We start from the raw sequence: 18,466 nt of genomic DNA, 5'->3' as shown, positions 1-18,466 counted from the left end.
ATATTATCAGATCAAATTGAAGGGTCAATTAATACCAATTAAATTACCAAAATGATGCAGTTGCCACAGGGTGATAGAGATACTAGATTGGAGATATTAGTGAGTATACAATGCAGGAGTTGATTAAAAATACAAGGGTGGTATGTACGAAGTAATTAGTATACTAAATATTTAGAAATATAAAATAATCAAACCTATAAATGAAGTCTATATTATTGTAATGAAATATACAATATCAATACAAAATTAGTGGGTCAGATATGATCGATACAAGTCATCATGTCCAGTCAGTCTAATCAATATATATATATATATATTTAAAATAAAATTAAAAATCAAACCGTTAACTATTTAATATTCCCAAAATCTCCTGTCTGAATATTCATATGTCTATATATAATGGACCTCTCACATCCTGGTACAATGTTATTGGAGAGCCTATGCTTCTAAGACTTTACATCACAATAAAGTACATTTCTTTTTCTTCAGAGATTATTTTTATTTATAATCTCCACTTGCTAAGCAAGATCTATTATGTATTTGACTGTTCTATAGTTACAATATCTCAATAATAGCTCATGAAAATCAAGCTCAAGAAAACCTATTAGAAATATCAGAAATCAACCTCAGCATACCTATCACTCTGAAGTCCTGTGCCTTTACTCTCCTCTGCTGATAGAAGTAGTTGTAGTGCTAGTTGATTCGATCGGTAGTAGGTTCATCAGATAGCTCTTTCCTCTCTTCTGTTGAGGTGGTTCCACCAATCATACTCCCCCTCTCCTCTGCACTTGCTTGCAGATGCTGAGCAAATTCTAAGTTCCAAAGCACATCTCCAATTGTTGGTCGGTTGATAGCTTGTTCAGCCAAACAGTTTTCGGCTGTCTCTGCAAACTTTTTAAAGCATTCAGGTGCAATTTTGCCTCTTAGGTATGGATCTATGATCTCTTCTAGTATTCCCTTCCTCTGACAAAACATGGCCCACTCCGACAGGCTCACTTGCTCTCTTGGCAGATCAGTAATTATCACCGGCCTTGCACATAACACCTCGAACAAGACTACACCGAAGGAGTACACATCAGATTTTGCTGTCAACTGTTGCCGCTTAAAGTACTCTGGGTCTAGGTATCCGATACTCCCCTTTACAACTGAACTTGCATGTGATTGGTCCAATTCGGGTCCTGTTTTTGACAACCCGAAATCTGACACCTTTGCAACCCATTTTTCATCTAGAAGAATGTTGGTTGATTTCACGTCACGGTGGATTACAGTATGCTGGACACCTGTGTGAAGGTAGTGAATCCCCCGAGCTGCACCTATGCAAATTTCAAGCCTTTGATTCCATGTAAGAGGTGCATTTCGGGATTTGTAGAGGTGTTCTCGGAGTGTCCCGTGTGCCATGTAGTTGTAGACCAATATCATTTCATTTTGTTCTTCACAGTACCCGATAAGAGAGACAAGGTGACGGTGACGGAGCTTTGACAATATCTCAATCTCTGTTTGGAATTCATTGAGACCTTGATCAGATAATGGGTTTGCCCTCTTGATTGCAACCTTAGTTGACCCATTATCGATTTTGCCCGGGTACATTTTTCCAAACCCACCAACACCGAGAACTAGGGAATCATCGAACCCATTTGTTGCTGCCAAAATTTCGGTGAATGAAAAATGCCGGCAGAGATTGTCCGGAAGAGATGAGTTGTGGGTACCATGACCAGTACCTTTACCAGTGGCATCCGTCTTGGTTGAAACGTCAGATTGCGAATTTGAAAACTCGTAGAGAGAGAGTGGGGTCCACTCGGTTGCACCATCTTTTTTCTGACCCTCTGCAGACTCCGCTTCCTTCTTTTTCTGACGTTTGCATGTCACAAACCAGAAGATATAACCAATTAATGAGAAGAGCAAAACACCACCAAGGACCCCTATCACCAAGCCAATGATTTTTGCAATCTTTTGCTTCGAGGTAATATGGTTCTTACCATTAGTCAAGGTTGGGTTGATTGTGTTTTCGGCTATTGGTACCGGGTTCAGACCTGCAAGGTTGTTCTCATATGTGTTCATTTTAAAAACCTCTAGACCGTTCAATATTGCATCAAAATACATACATTTTGTCGAAATATCCGGGTGTAGTGCAACCCACATATCCATTTGACCCGACCCAGTAGTAATAACCACATAATCCATGTAAGTGGGTATACCGATTCCTCCACTAAAGTCTATAACATCGAATTGGCTTTGTGCTGTCTGGTTATTAATGTAAATAAAGAATACATGCTGGTTTGTTTTGGTTATCGGATACTGTATCTCACAAAAATGGAATCTGAGGAGGTAATAGAACCCAGCATCTACGTTTAGGATCCAAGTGAGATTGTAATTTAAGTTGATTTGTGGATTTGGACCCATTGATCGTGCCGTCTCGTACACTTGAACTGGTGCAATATATTGTGGAATAGTTGGTGGATATTCAATTGTCACATTATTATCATTTTGAAAGGTGACACCAAAAGCCGCACCGAAAATATAGTTTGAGTCATCATCCCATGAGCGGTACAAACCTGAGTCTTCAGAAGGATCTAAGGTTCTGCCACCCACATTGAGCCGGTACATTGTTTGGAAAGCCATACCAGCTGGGTCAAACGAAAACGGAGTATTAACACCATCAGCATAGTAGGTACTTGGAGAACTGAAGATATCAGGAGACGACATGATCTCAATTCCATTTACAAAAGCATATGCATTTGGCTGCTTGGTTGAGGGTGAAAAGGTTAAATTTAGAGTACTTGACGTGACATTGATTGAGAATTCCTTACGGAGGTATGCAAAGTTCAGCACATTTGCGATTATCAAGGCACTGAAATTGGAGAGAAGAGTGTAAGGGCCTGCAGTGGCAGTGAAGAATGAATTGGCTGCGAGGTAATTTGAATAATTGGTGGGATAGAAATAGAGGCGGAGGAAGTATCGCCCCGGAGAGAGAGGGAAGGTGTAGGTATAATTTGTGGTGAAGATACGGGCAGTATTGTATGGTTCCTTTGGTACCGCTGGGTCCTGGTACGGGATTTTTGCAGTTTGGCTGGCTTCATTAGAAATGTATGTCGTACCACTGTCTCCAACCCATGTGAGTTTATTACCAGTATATGGAAAGGTTCCTGATGTGCCACAACTTAACAGGATGTGAGTGACAGTGGAGTCTGCGGTGAAAGCAGGGATGGCAAAATGGAGGGTTAAAAGAGGAATAAATATTAGGTTTAGAGATTTCATTGTTTGGGGTCAGTTTTGCGAGATTATTGATGTGAGCACAAGGTTGATCTGAATTTATATCAAATCAGTGTGTAAAACTGCGAAAGTTCCTGAGAAAAAAGTGATAAGTGGAGTAGAAGGGATTACCAGTAAAAACCAGGAGCATCAAAAAGGGATAGAAGTCATTAAGCCAACACTTGACGTAAGAGGAACAGAAGATAAAAGATTACCAGAGACAGAGAGAGGAAGTTCTTGTGTAAGAACTCTGTGGTGAGCGCCTAATACCAAATTAGTTTAGTTTTTGCTGAGTCTATATAGAGATATGAAGCATTATGAGAGATTATGGATATCCCTGTATGTGGTGGTAATTAAACCATATCAACATGGCTGCAATTGATCTATTTTTTTATATGTTCAGAATTCAGAACTGAAAACGAGTCAAAATGAGGGAAGAATCAGGTAGATTCCTAGAAGCAAAGGTGGGGACCACAAGTCATGATCAATTGACCAGGCTAGTGTATTTTATCTGTAATGAATAATGTGAGCACATTGCATTATCCCCACTTGTAGTGATGGATTTTTAATTTTAATTTTTGTGGCGGGTACTAATGCTTTTCAAAATAGCATATCCATATCCCATGATACTGCATTATTGGTTATAGATTGATCACACCTGTTTATTTCAAATCTACACATTCTAAATCTTTAACCATAAGACAGTTCATTAACATCGACCTGAAGTTTATTTTGCCAATCAGTATAATTAATAATGTTCAAACAAATAATTCAATTTTATACCAGTAAAAAACAGAGCTAAAAGAAGAGGTCAAGCACGGTGAAAACAGAGGAGAAAAATAGGAGCCTAATATGAACCAATTTAAGTTAAGAGATGCTTAAATGGCTCTCACCGGAGAAAGCATAAAGAAATTGCTCCCTACCTGTCCAGGATTAGGTGTAAACTAAATAGAACGACCCTTTTGAATTGGGGATAGCTACCTTGCTCTTCGTCTGTCACCAAAGGAAGATTCTTCTCGGAGTGCGTTGTCATGAAGAGAATCTCTTGAATCTGGAGTTCTTCCAACGACAAGAGAACATCATCATCGCTGTCAATGACGAAAATACCCTCGTCTCCTCCCTCTTTCCTTTTACCTTTGCGATCGCTGGTTTCTTCTCTGGGTTGCTCGCCTCTTTCTAGTCTCTACCGCTATGTTCTTGGTTTAGGGTTTTCGATCGAAGTGGAAGCGCGAGTTCTTGCCATTTTACTGCAAGGAGCAGAGCAGAGAAGGGGGGCAGGATTTTGGAGAGGTTTAGCAAAGCGAAAGGTGATGTGATGTGTCGTTTTCTCAGGTTACCGGCTATGAACAAATTGAAACAGACGGCTCAGATCAACTCAAAAATGGTGCCTGTTCGGGATAGCGTAGGGGCAGTATTATTTTTGCTTTGAGATTAGTGCCAAGATAAAACTGGTACCTGGGGTTATCCGAATTCGATGAAAAATGGATATTTTGTGCGAATCTATATGTGGCGCACAATCTGCTCCAGTGATTTATGGGACGGCTGTGATTCAAGGAGAAAGCCTCTGACTCTGTGAGCGGAAAAGGCTGTTTGGGCACTTCGATGGAGGTGGTTTCTGTGGATCTTATCAGTCTCAATCCCTATGATCCACTGTGTCGGGTGTTGTGTGCTTTGAACAAAATACAGACATAGTCCATCTCAGTGAGTATAAACTAAAGAAATATTTGTATGTGATATAAATGTGATAAATAATATATTTTAAAGATTGATAGTGAAGAGATAATCAACAATTGAACGGATTTTAAATTAAAAATCGAGATCATCAGTGCACCTTGTGATCAAGTTTTATATTAGACTACTTTGTGGGGTGCACTGAAAATCTTACAAAATAAAACAAAAGAAAATCTATTAAATGCCATTGATTTGACCGCAGAATGATAGAATTGTACTATGATAGCGTTTTCGAAAACATATTTGACTTCTGAAAATAATTTATCTAAGTCCGTTTTGGCAAAATCACATAATAATAAAAGAAATGACAGTAAAAAGTTGTGTTATTTTAAAGCCTATGAGGTAGAAGGCAGGTCAAAGTTTTATATTTTGGGCTTTTTTCATTTATCAGGGCCTCTTAGAAGGGCATTATATCTGCCTAGTATAGTAGAGGGCTTGATGAACTCAACGGCCCAAAACATTGCAATAATATCAATTGTGGGCTATTAATGGACTCTACAATCCAATAGCCCAATAGCACTATCGGTCGTCTTGACTGTAATTGACGACTAAGTAATAGAGAGAAAAAACATATAATTAGTGGCTAATTCAAAGTTATGTAATGTAATATAAAATACTTCACCGATATAATTCACTGTTATAATGTAAAGAAAACATGCAAAAATAAACAAAAAGCTTGATAAAATAACTTATGATACACTCTATTTTAATAAAAATATAAATACTTAAAACAAAAATTAATTAAAGCTTATTCTATACTTTGACAATGTTCAATATGATTAATTGGTTAAGGTGTATCTCCTGTTATGCATGTGCCTCAATCATAAGGTGTTGATTGAGTACAATTTAAGTGGTAGAATAAAAGACTCAAATGAGAATAAAAACAGAAAAAAGAAGAAGTAAGATATAAGATGAAGTGAGGAGAAGAACAAGCCTTTGGTACAATTGACAGACATAACAGTGAATACATAAATGAGCACACAACACAGTTTTTTCTTGAAAGCAAAGGTACATAAATTAGCACACAACACACAACAATCATATGCCAAAATGCAAATAAGTGGTACAAATGACAGAGACAATTCAAACATTCATATCTCCAATAACGGCATTGCTCTCGCTCTGATGAGCCTGATGTTTGGTGAGTTTGGGCCTAGTAATAATCCCAGCATGGGTAAGTAATGCCCATAATTGTGTGATCAACTCATCTTGGTCTAAAAGTTTCTCATGACCATCTACGTTGTCGGATGGAGTGATGAACAACATCATCTCCGCCCAAAAATCAGCCAACATTGTCCACACTGGTGCTTCGTCTTGAGTACACTTTATTAGCTCCTTGCCAAGCCTGGCACCTTTACCGACGACTGAACTTTCAACCCACCTGATATTGAGCGCATAGTTGCATCGATATTCTTTTGTAGGTTTCTGACCAAAGAAACGAATATCCAATATCTCTTTTCTCACAATATTATAAATTTTTTCTGTCCAGTCAACCTCATCTGGTAAGAGGTCAGGAAAACACTTCACTAGATAGTGACAATAGCTGGACAACGCCAAGGCCACCTCTTCCTCCTTGAAGGGATTGTTATTTTGTTGGGATTCTGTTTCTTGATGGGGATCGTTATTTCGGTGAGGTGAGGGTTGGTGGTTGTGTAAGAGGGTTGTGGCGATGTGCCAGACAAGGATGGTCTCTGTGGTACTAGCATGAGGCTGGCAAGCCCAATTCAAATGGTCCATGCCATGGATTTTCAGTGAAGTTTCTCCATTGGTGAGTCGACCATCACTTTTTCTCAAGGACTTCAGTATAGCTTCTTTTGCATCAGTACTGCAAATTACAGTTGGGGATGATTTTGGAATTTTTCTTCTGATCCATTTTGGAAGACGTGCAAGGATTGACACATCAACTTTTATACAAAAGAAGATGGTATCGGTTTCCAAATCAACAATGGAGGAATAACCAACTCTGGTTTTCTTGACATTCTTTGTTGGTGCTTTTAGCACCTTCATTCTTTTTGTAAGACGGGAAGACTTGGTAGGGTCTCTAATGTACCTTTTAACAAGGTCAAGGTTGGTCCATTGTGGGGATCGTTCCTCTGCACTAAATAATGAACCATTGCATTCGATGTAGATGCATGCAATAAACAGTAAGATTGTGATGGCTAGATCAAGACGAGAGAAAAATTTCACCACCATTGAACCTCGTCTAAAAGCATGAAGAAAGCATTGATTGTATGCTTTTTCTACCACAAGGGATAGCCATTCAGAACTCTTTTTACAAATTGTATATATAAGGTAAATCCCATTACCCGAAATCACGTGAATACCGAACCCATCCACCATAGCATAGCCAACCAAATAATGATAAATTGGTACCGTCATGTGCAAATATTCAGAAATGTACTCCAGCTCCTTTTGGATAATGCTAAATACCCTCTGAGTTGGGTTTCTTCCTCCATCATTTTCGTCTGTTTGAATATCTCGATTGCTGCCGATGTAGTCAATTATCCCTTCTAGTACAAAATCAAGGGATTTTCTACATCCGGCCTCATCTACTGGGAGCTTGGCAAACCTTTGCATCAACATTTTAGCAAGGGCAAAGGAGAGACAATTGTCACGCCAGTACGGATATGCTGAAGTAAACTCTTCATCTTGAGATGAGCTGAGCTGGAAAACTCTGCCAATCGTGAGTATGCCTTCAGAGCTAGACTTTTTCTTGCCTAGGATGTAGCCATTACTGCAAATGTCTATCTCGTGATTCTCCTCTCCCATAACAATGTAATCGCAAATGTTCATTGGTGTGGTGTGAAGATCATCTTGGAGCATTATTCTCTCCACATAAGTGTGTATTATTTTTGGGTTCTTTCCTATTAGATAGGAGTCCTTGGCTTTGTTGAAGATAATTCCCCTCAGGACCACACAGACACCATAATAAATACAGAGGACAAGGAGACTCACCCTAATCCCATGTAGAGGTGCATAGCTGCAAATAAGATAACCCACCCAGCACAATCGGACCAATTGCTCCCCCGACTTCCGTAGTCTCCAAGTGAAGATGGGATCACTACATAGACGGATGATCTCGATAAACACCATCCAGATGAGAATAACTTGAGCTGTTCCATCTGAGTTGTATTGGTTGGCTTGTGAAAACAAGTAGGACATGAGTGGGAGGAAAAGGGTATAAGCCGAAGACAGGAAGAAGTTTGCTTCTTGGTTTTCGATCATTGGAGGCAGGTGCAGGTTCAGGAGCTTATGCGAAATATACAATACGGAAATTACTATGATGAAGGCACTTATAACCATTAAGAGCTCAGCCCCAAGATCGGTCATGCAAGAATATTTCTCGTTGTTAATCATGGCTAAAACCTTTTTCTTGGCTTTGTTGGACTTGTCTTAAATACTTAGAGGTGGTTTGTCTTGTTGCAGTTTAGAACCCAAATTGAGTGGATAGTTAAACAAATTGTTGGGTGATGCCTTGACGCTTGCTACGTACGATCAGGGTATTTGGTTTTCCCGACAAGCATCGAATGGAATCAGCGAATTCTAATTCTGCATTAATTGAAGATGGACTAGGTTTGATCTGAGTATTTGTTTCTCTTGTTAGATTTTAAGTATAGAATTGTGGAACATAAGTATTGGGTGATTGCTGATGTTAGTGTTGGTTTTGGTTCTCTGGTTTAAGGTTTATACATACTTATATTAGTCTGATGGGTTAATCTTTTGCATCACGCACCTCTTTCAGGACTGAACAAAATGGCGAGTCAAATTCTGGGACACCAATCTCAAAACAGAACCCCATGTTTAAATAGATGCTGAATTCCAATCGCTCGGCTGAGATTTAATTAATGAGAGCTAATTTTACTCCGTCAATTACCTTGGAGGATACGGGTTCACATGAATCTGCGTCCCCGAATTGTGTATCTCCAGCAAAGTGAATACCCAATTATTTTATAACGTTGGTCACAAAACATTTAGAATACAAAACACAAGGTACACGCGAACCATATGATACTAGGGGTGTAAACGGATTGGATAATATCCGATTTCATCCGAATCCAAATCCGGAAAAGTACTTAAATTATCCGATGACTAAATAACCGGATTTAAGAAATTGGTCCGGTGACTAATTAAATAACCGGATTCAAGAAATACAACTAGTGAGAAAATAACCGGTTTTGTGTTTTCCTCTTCTTCTTTTTTTTTACAAAATAGAATTTTTTTTATTTTTTGTATTGAAATATTAGAAATATTTAATATATTTCTTTGAAAATAGATAGAATATAATATAATTTGATTTATTAGAAAAACTGTGACAAATAACCCGGATCAATATTTTTCAGACCGGATTTTTCACGGCTGTAAGAAAAATTAATATATTTCTTTATGTGTTATTGGAAAAAATTAAATATGCTTTGAATGTGAGTTATTGATCGCGGTTCAAAAGTCACTTCTAGGTAATACAGAAAATATTAGTACATTTAATTTCTAAAAAGTTGTATATATTTTGAGATTTTTTTTAATAATAATCATTAAATAACTTTAAAAAAAAAATTTCAAAAATAAATATAACTCTTTAGAAATTAAATGTACTAGAAGAATGACAATATTTTATAGGGTTAATTTCTCACATACCTCAAAGAGTTCTTTAATTTCTTATTTACCCCTTAACACTTGACTATATCTTATTTATCCCTTAACTCTTACAATTGTTTCTTTTTTATCCATTGTTCAATATTTATGAAATTAATCATGATTAAATCAAAATAATAAATGACAAAAATATCCTTTGCCGAAGTCAATCCATCTCCTTCTTTTCTCGCGCACTCGTCGATGTTCTTCTCAGCGCTTATTGTTTAATTTGCTCTGCTCTCTCCCGCCTCTCCAGCAAATTCTCTGATTTTTTGTTTTATCTTTTCCACGGTCTTCCTGTAAGATTCTTTTGTTGCTTTCTACAACGATATCTTCCATTATGACAAATACACATGAAGACAAAATAGACAAATAAAAAGGATACAAATTCAATATCCCCGCAAAATTAGTTTGCTAATTGGAGTAACCATTCTCTTTCCTTCTGCTCTCTCGCTTTGTTTCAGAAAATCGTTTTTCTCACCTATCAATTAAATTTTGCTTGTTTGCTAAGGTTTACTATGCTAAAATAATAGTGGGACCAAATCAATTTGGTGTACTAGAACAGTTAGTTATACTGTAAAGCTTCGATCTCTTGCAATTATGTAGTGGGTAGATATGAATATGATGCATCTAAAGTATTAACACAAAACGAAGAATAAAAAGGCTCCATTAGTAATCAATTATGTGAGACTTTAATTTTCTTAACAGTATTATGAGTTTTGGATATCTTCATAGTATAAGAATTAAATTGATTACTGGAAAATTGAAATTTTTGTTGCTTATTATGTTAAGTGCATTGATCTTTATATAACAGTTTTGTAGGGGTAAAAAAAAGATGAAATATGAATTGAAGAAGATGACATGCACAACAAGCTTATTCAAGCTTCTACAAGAGTTCTAGCTTTTTATCTATGGTAAAACATGGAATTTTATCTAGTAAAAATAAATTTTATTTGATTTTTAAAATGGTTTTCATCTGTTAATAGAAATGCTCATGATAGCCACTTCAAGAGTCCATATCTTGTTATAGGTTTATTGAATATGAATGAACCGAGTTGGAGCATAAGCTCTGCAAATTGTTCTAAAAGGAAACACAATTTTTGAATTTTAAATTATAAGCATTAAATAGAAGTTATGTTTGAAAAATGTCAAGATGACCACTGTTTTCTGGTTTTCAGGATTCTACAAGTTAAGAAACAAATTGATTTTCCATTTCAGGATTCTACAAGTCATATCTTGACTATTACTGAATATTACTAAATATGAAGCTTCCCTTTTGATTTCTGAAGTTACTGTAGTTGTTCTCCTAATTCAAGTAAACTTTTTTCTTACTTATATGCAGAACTTGTGTTTCAAGGACGACACTGATCTAACTTTCAGCAATACTCTTCTCAACGACGTTCATGGATAAGCATAACATAATGGATGATGAATTGTTAGACCTAACTTTGATTTAGATATTTGATAGGTTTTTTTGTGTTTCTTGATATATAGAGGCATATAGATCTCTTTTTTTATATATGCAACATGAAATACTGGGCAGAACTCAACATAGAGCAGTGGAGTACCAGTAAAGTTTTTCAAACAAAAGAAAATTAGGATCTCAAATTTTTTTAAATGTAATTATTCAAAGACTCATAGGAGACTTTAAGGAAGACTTTTTATCAATGTCAAATGAACAGATATACAAAGAACAGAATATGAATTAAAGCTAAAGATATACAAAGAACAGAATATGCAACTCTTTTAACCAGAATCAGGTTCCGTCAGGTTCTGCACGTGAGAAGCATGTGAAATTTATTTCCCATCAAATCAGAAGGGTTGACTTATATATTTAACCGGTGCAGATTAAGAAATTTTAATTCATCGATCAGGATTCGTTAAGAAACAAATGTTCTTTCATCAGAGGGCCCATAGACTGTTTGATTAGAGGGTCCACACAAGGCTATAATGGGAACTTATTTTTTTTAACAATGGATAATTAACTCTATGGGTAAAAGTGTAATAATTTAATTCAGTTCATCAGTTTGTTCAAAAATTCATTATCAAATAATTCCAAGATTAATATAGAGTTTACCACTAGATGCACAGTGGAAATCTTCATCTAGTTGCTCCAGCAATTGTCCTCTTCTTCTCCTTTATCGCGTCAGATATACACACCAGCATAGCAATTGTATCTCTATCAGTATCCACACGAACAGGTTGACAAACTACTGTAATTCGGTATATTAGTACCGAACTGACAGCCCCCTTCTTTCTCTCTCTCTCTTTTGTTTTCTGAAATAAAGTGGAATAGAATGGCCAACCAAATTTTGAACATATCACTGCATATTTATAAAACATATGCACCAGTTCGTTTGAGCCTATCCATAGCACCAATTCGTTGAGCCTTTTCAAAAGACCTTATCTGATCTGATCAGATCAGATGAGAACAGAAATTCGGATCTAGCCTAATAAGACCTGATCCAATATTGATTATTAATATGGCCCAACATATTTTGACCTTTAGTACATTTCTAACACACATATGGTCCAAGTATCGAATATAACTCGAGGAATATTGGGCATAAAGCTGATTCATGAAAACCACACCGTGACATAGAGTCAGAGACGTTTCAGAAGTCCCGTGAGATGGTGATGGTTGATGGCATGTCCTCAAAGCTCTGGGGAGTCCTGTTCGCTCCAACCAGTTGGGGACTGTGGATGCAACACAACAAATTGTGCTTTAAAAGGAAGAGACCAAATCATCGAACTGTTGCAGAATTTGTGGTGCAAGAGGGACTGCTGTGGAGTGGTTATTGCTAGTAGAAGGGATATTCACTATCTAAACTGTTTTAGATGTGATGCTTGTAGGGGTGTCAATGGCACCCATTTATCTGTTTACCCGATTCGTATCGTATCCAAAAACACAGGTAACGGTAAGAATTTTTTTTGATTTAGCTTATCGGATACGGATAAGGATAACGATTTTTTTTTGTTATATCCATTATAGTATAAAATATTTTTTAATAATAATATTATATATATAGGGTCCAGCTAATTTGTTGCTGGCAGTATTTCTGTCCAAGGTGTTGCTGCCCCTTTTTTTATTTTGTGATGTCCAAACAACAAATCCAAACTGTTAGATATTTAATCTATATTATAATCTACTTGGAGACCAAATTTTACATTTTTTTGAATTTTTTTACTATATATTAAGCTGGTTTGAAAACCGCTATTTTCAACACATTGAAATCAGCGGTTTTCAAACCAGCTTAATATATAGTAAAAAAATTCCAAAAAATATAAAATTTGGTCTCCAAGTAGATTATAATATAGATTAAACATCTAATGGTTTGGATTTATTGTTTGGACATCACAAAATAAAAAAATAGCGGTAGTACTGCCGGCAGAAATGCTGCTGGCAGCAAATTAACCACAGCCTATATATATATATATATATATATATATATATAGGGTCTGGCTAATTTGCTGTCGGCAGTGCTGCCAGCCCTTTTTTGTTTTTTTGATGTTCAAACAACAAATCTAAACCATTAGATGTTTAATCTATATTATAATCTACTTAGAGATCAAATTTTACATTTTTTGGAATTTTTTTACTATTTATTAAGATGGTTTGAAAACCGTTGATTTCAATGCTGCAGAAATTTACTGAAATCAGCGGTTTTCAAACCAGCTTAATAAATAGTAAAAAAATTCCAAAAAATGTAAAATTTGATCTCCAAGTAGATTATAATATAGATTAAACATCTAACGGTTTAGATTTGTTGTTTGGACATCAAAAAAATAAAAAAGGGCCGGCAGCACTGCCGGCAGAAATGCTGCCAGCAACAAATTAGCCGGACCCATATATATATATATATAGAGAGAGAGAGAGAGAGAGAGAGATGGGCTATGGTGCATTGCAATGCTTGGAGAGGTTTGTGCATTGGACCATAAATCTAAAATTCGAAATCCAAATGGCCGATCCAAACCGTTCATCTTGTTCTCCATATTAATATGTGCTTGGAGACCAAATTTTACATTTTTCTGAATTTTTTACTATTTATTAAGTATTTTACAAAATTGTTGATCCAACGATGGCTGCTGATTTTACTGTTTTGTTAAGCCACCGTTGGATCAACAATTTTGTAAAATACTTAATAAATAGTGAAAAAATTCAGAAAAAATGTAAAATTTGGTTTCCAAGCACATATTAATATGGAGAACAAGATGAACGGTTTGGATCGGCCATTTGAATTTTGAATTTTAGATTTATGGTCCAATGCACAAACCCGTTGACACCCCTAGATGCTTTTGAGACCCCTAGATGCTTGTAATTATTTAATTTCTGTACCCACTTGACAGCCAATATCGAGTTTTTCCAAAAGTCCAAGGCATGAAAAAGTTTATAATGTTTTGTGCTTCTTTTATTTATCCGGTCCTCCTAGAAGGGCATTATATATCTGCGTAGTAGAAGAGAGCTTCATGAACTCAACGGCCGAAAAAGTTGCAATAATATTAAGTGTGGGCCATTAATGGACTCTGTAATCCAATAACCCAATAGCAATATGGGTCGTCTTGACTATATTTGACGACTTAGTAATAGAGAAAAAAAATATATAATAAGTAGCTAATTCAAAGTTATGTAATGTAAGATAAAATACTTCACTGATATAATCTACGGCTATAATGTAAAGAAAACATACAAAAATAAACAAAAAGCTTGATAAAATAACCTATGCTACACTCTATTTAAAATATATATATAAAAATTGAAAACAAAACTTAAAACTTATTCTATACTTTGACAATGTTCAATATGGTTAATTGGTAAAGGTGTATCTCCCATGATCCATGTGCCTCAGTCATAAGGTCTTGATTGAGTACAATTTAAGTGGTAGAATAAAAGACTCAAATGAGAATAAAAACAGAAAAAGTGAGATATAAGATTAAGTGAGGAGAAGAACCAGCTTTGATGCAATTGACAGACATAATTAAAACCCACCAAACATCAGGATCATGAGGGCGAAAGCAATGTTTAAATTCTCTGTCATTTGCACCGGTTTTTTTCTTTTTTTGAGAAAAACATGGTAGTGGCTACCAAGATCTTAATTATACCGCTTATTTTCAATTTGGCATATGTTAGTTGTGTGTTGGATGCTTATTTATGTACCTTTGCTTTCAATAAAATTTAAGTTGTTTGTGTTGTGTGCTTATTTATGTATTCTTTAATTTGTTTTTATCAATTAGTAGCTCATCTAAATTGTTTGTGTGCTTATTTTATTTTCAGCATTTTGTTTGAATTGTGGCTGTCATTTGTACCTCTTTTCTTTCAGCAACGAGGCTTCAATTTTTCACAACTTTTAATTAGAGTAGCTGGTTTTCCTATATTCATAATTTGCTGTTTGTTCATCTGTAATTTTACTATTTATATGGTTTAAAAGGTTGATTTGGAGCTTATTAATTAGAGAAATGTTCCTGTACCCCGAGCCATCAAACCCGAGCCCGTCCCCGAACTGGTTTAACTGGGTTTAACCGTCCGCTAATAACAGTAATTTATTAATTTGCCATTAATTAACGAATTGCTATTTTAATGCATTGCAGTTTTACATTGATTGCTTTAAACGTTAGCTTTGCATGCTTTTGTACGTCTTGCGCTTTAATTTCGTGGACAGTCTGTTAGAAACAGTTGTAATCACCAATCCCCGAATTAGTTCCCCAGATTGTTAACGGTCCTCTAATCATTAATTAACTACTTACTTGAACGTACTTTAAAGTACAATTTAAACCCAGTTAGCTCGGGAACGCGATGGGGGATTGGTTCTAATTTTAATTATGCAAATTAACAGCTTTTGATATTTAATAACTAAAAATACAGTCTCCATTTTGAACAAGTAATTCATTAAATGAAGATTTTTCAATGTTTGTAAACACAGGTTTATATGCTTTAAAATATGTTTGAAGAATAAACTTTAAAATGTGTTTGTAAACACAGGTTTATATATTTGTAACACAGATTTTTTAATTTTTGTAAACACAGGTTTATATGCTTTAAAATGTGTTTGTAAACACAGGTTTATATGTTTTACACACAGGTTTATATGCTTTAAAATGTTGGTTTTCTTGCCAGTATATATTGGTTTACTTGCACAAGTTTATATGCTTTACACACAGGTTTATATTGTTTTGTAAACAATTGTTGTTTCGAAGTAGTAGTTTCATTATTATTTAATAGAGTTTTACATACTTAGAAATTGGCATTGTTTCTCAAAATTTTGTTTTATGCGCAAAGTACACATACAAAGTATCAAATCAAAAGAAGAACATTTTTTTAAGATTTGCAAGATTCTAAACGCATTTGAACCCCACTATTTAGTTATTTCTTTATTACTTCTAAGATTTAAACTGAAAAAATAGCTTAGTCAAGAACTTTGCAACAATGATAAAGAAACGAAAGAATAGAGCTAATCTCAAATTTGAGAATAGTAGCTAATTCAACTCTTGGTTGGGTTAGTAGAATAGTGAGCTAACCTATATAAGACAAACAAAGAATTGTAGGTTAATGTTATTCTTGCTCCATCCAAACATCAAATAGCTCAAAAAAATAGTGTTATTCTTGCTCAAAAAAATAGTGCTATTCTCGTTATCAGAAAAAGATGTACACAACATTGAACAATTAATTAATAAAAAAATAAGAAACGATTATTTATATAAGCTTGTTTTAAACAATGAAGTTCAAAGGATTTTTGTTCATCTTTTCTATGTTACCGCCAGTAATAATTTAGAAAGATTTTTTTTTTTTTTAGTGGAAATCAGTAGGAACTTCTTTGTTTCTCAAAATTTTGCTTAGAAATTGGCATTGTTGGGACAAGTTCTAATTTTATGATTGTTTCGAAGTAGTAATTTCATTGTTATTTAACAGAGGTTTGCATGCTTAGAAATTGTAATTATTGGGGTTTTGACTAATATAAAATAATTGATGAGGCTGCTAACAATTGTTGTTTCGAACCAGTAGTTTCATTGTTATTTAATAGAGCTTTACATGCTTAGAAATTGGCATTGTTGGGACAATTTCTAATTTTATAATTGTTTCGAAGTAGTAATTTCATTGTTATTTAACAGAGGTTTGCATGCTTAGAAATTGTAATTATTGGGGTTTTGACTAACATAAAATAATTGATGAGGCTGCTAACAATTGTTGTTTCGAACCAGTAGTTTCATTGTTATTTAATAGAGTTTTGCTTGCTTAGAACTAGTAGTTTTGACTAACATAAAATTCAAAGCTGTAAACATTTTGGTGGGGGACGCGCTCGGGTATTGGTACAAATTTAGAGCTTTAAATTTTATGCTCGGGGACGCACTGGGGTATTGGTTCAAATTTAGAGATGTAAATTTGTGCTCGGGGACGCGTTGGGGGATTCGTTTTTTTTTTAAATTAAAATTTAACTCATTTACAATGAAAGTTAAACACTAGAACGTAGTGGATTAAACACTTTCTTTTATATGTTTAAATTATACGATTGTTTCGCTACATTTGGCGCTGCTTTTGTTAACTTTTTGAACAAAGTATTTTTCGCTTCATGCAGCAAAATGTTGTACAATAAAGAAAGATTCATACTGTTATTGCGTTATATGAAGTAAAACATGCTCGTTTTGTCACTGATATTCTAGAAGGCTGGGGGACGCACGCGGATATTTTGTTTGAGGTACAATTATCAGCTTCCTATTAATTATAAAGTCTATTTTGTTTCAACAGCCATACAATACAATTAATATGCTTCTTTATTTCAGTGTGGGATGGTTTAAAACACAACCGTTTTTAGGATGTAACTTGAAACGTTTCAACCTTTCATGAGGTTAATGAAACTAGGCGTTCAACTGGTATTATTTGTTTTAAAAAGAAAATAATGTGTTATTTAAAAAAATATATATATATATATCTCAAACTTTGATTTGATCTTTGGGAAATCTGAACAGTTCAAATCATTTCCGCACGAATCTTAAAACAAATAATACCAGTTCTGTGCATATTGAATAGGCACCGAACAAAAATTGATCCGACTTTAGATTAACTTAAAATTTAAGATATTTCAGAGGATAAGAACTCGTCTTCCGATAGAGAACTATTATATTTTGTCTAATAATTTTCAAAAGCCAACAATATTATATGTGGATTTGATATGAGCCAAGTGTATAAGCTCGATTTGGATTTGATATGATTTGATTTAATTCTAATAAACTTAGTGAACAGCAAAGTCAAGTTCTGATGAAGTGCACAAAGTTAACTAATTGCTCAAAGGAGTTTGAAATCGGATTGAAAATATAGACAAAATATAATTAGTTCGATCTGTGTACACCTCTACTTAAAGCAAAATAAAATTAGTTAAACAAATTAGCAAAGTGATGATTTAATTTATTCCACCTTAAGTGAGGAATAAACTTTTCTTCTTTTTTTTACTTAACGTGAAACCACATATGAGTAGAAAGTCCAAATTAAATACAAAAATAAAATTTGAAGGACTTTATTAAACCAAAATCAAGTATATAAGCTTGATTGAATAAATTAAATCAATAGTCCATGGACTATTTTCAGACTTTTCTCGCAATCAAAATCAATATCCTAGCCCAACAAGCCCAAATCAAGTACAGCTACTACCCCGCCTAGCCCAACAAGCCCAAATAAAGTCGCACCTTTCATTAAAATCTGAGGCCCATATTGATGGCCCGTAACAGTATCTGGGCCGATAGGCCCATCCTATTGCTGTTATTATTAATTAACTTTTTTTATTTTGAGATTTTCTCCGTTTCTCGGTCATCATCTGAGACCAATTTGATTCGATATTCAGTGCAAACCGTTCGATGTGCAACAATATTA

At 35.0% G+C, this 18,466-nt stretch overlaps 1 pseudogene across 1 annotated transcript; it reads right to left on the bottom strand.

Moving 5' to 3' along the window:
• Positions 1-328: 328 nt before the first annotated feature.
• LOC144545811 (receptor-like protein kinase FERONIA) lies at positions 329-3,415 on the bottom strand (annotated as a pseudogene). The gene is made up of 2 exons (XR_013508594.1): positions 3,382-3,415; positions 329-3,185 (listed from the first exon to the last, which is right to left on the bottom strand). The product of XR_013508594.1 is annotated as a receptor-like protein kinase FERONIA (transcript).
• Positions 3,416-18,466: the final 15,051 nt, after the last annotated feature.

The sequence above is a fragment of the Carex rostrata genome, chromosome 28 (assembly GCF_964058835.1).
Source record: "Carex rostrata chromosome 28, lpCarRost1.2, whole genome shotgun sequence".
In the NCBI taxonomy this organism is placed as follows: Eukaryota; Viridiplantae; Streptophyta; class Magnoliopsida; order Poales; family Cyperaceae; genus Carex; species Carex rostrata.
This window is presented reverse-complemented; position numbering and strand designations above follow the sequence as displayed.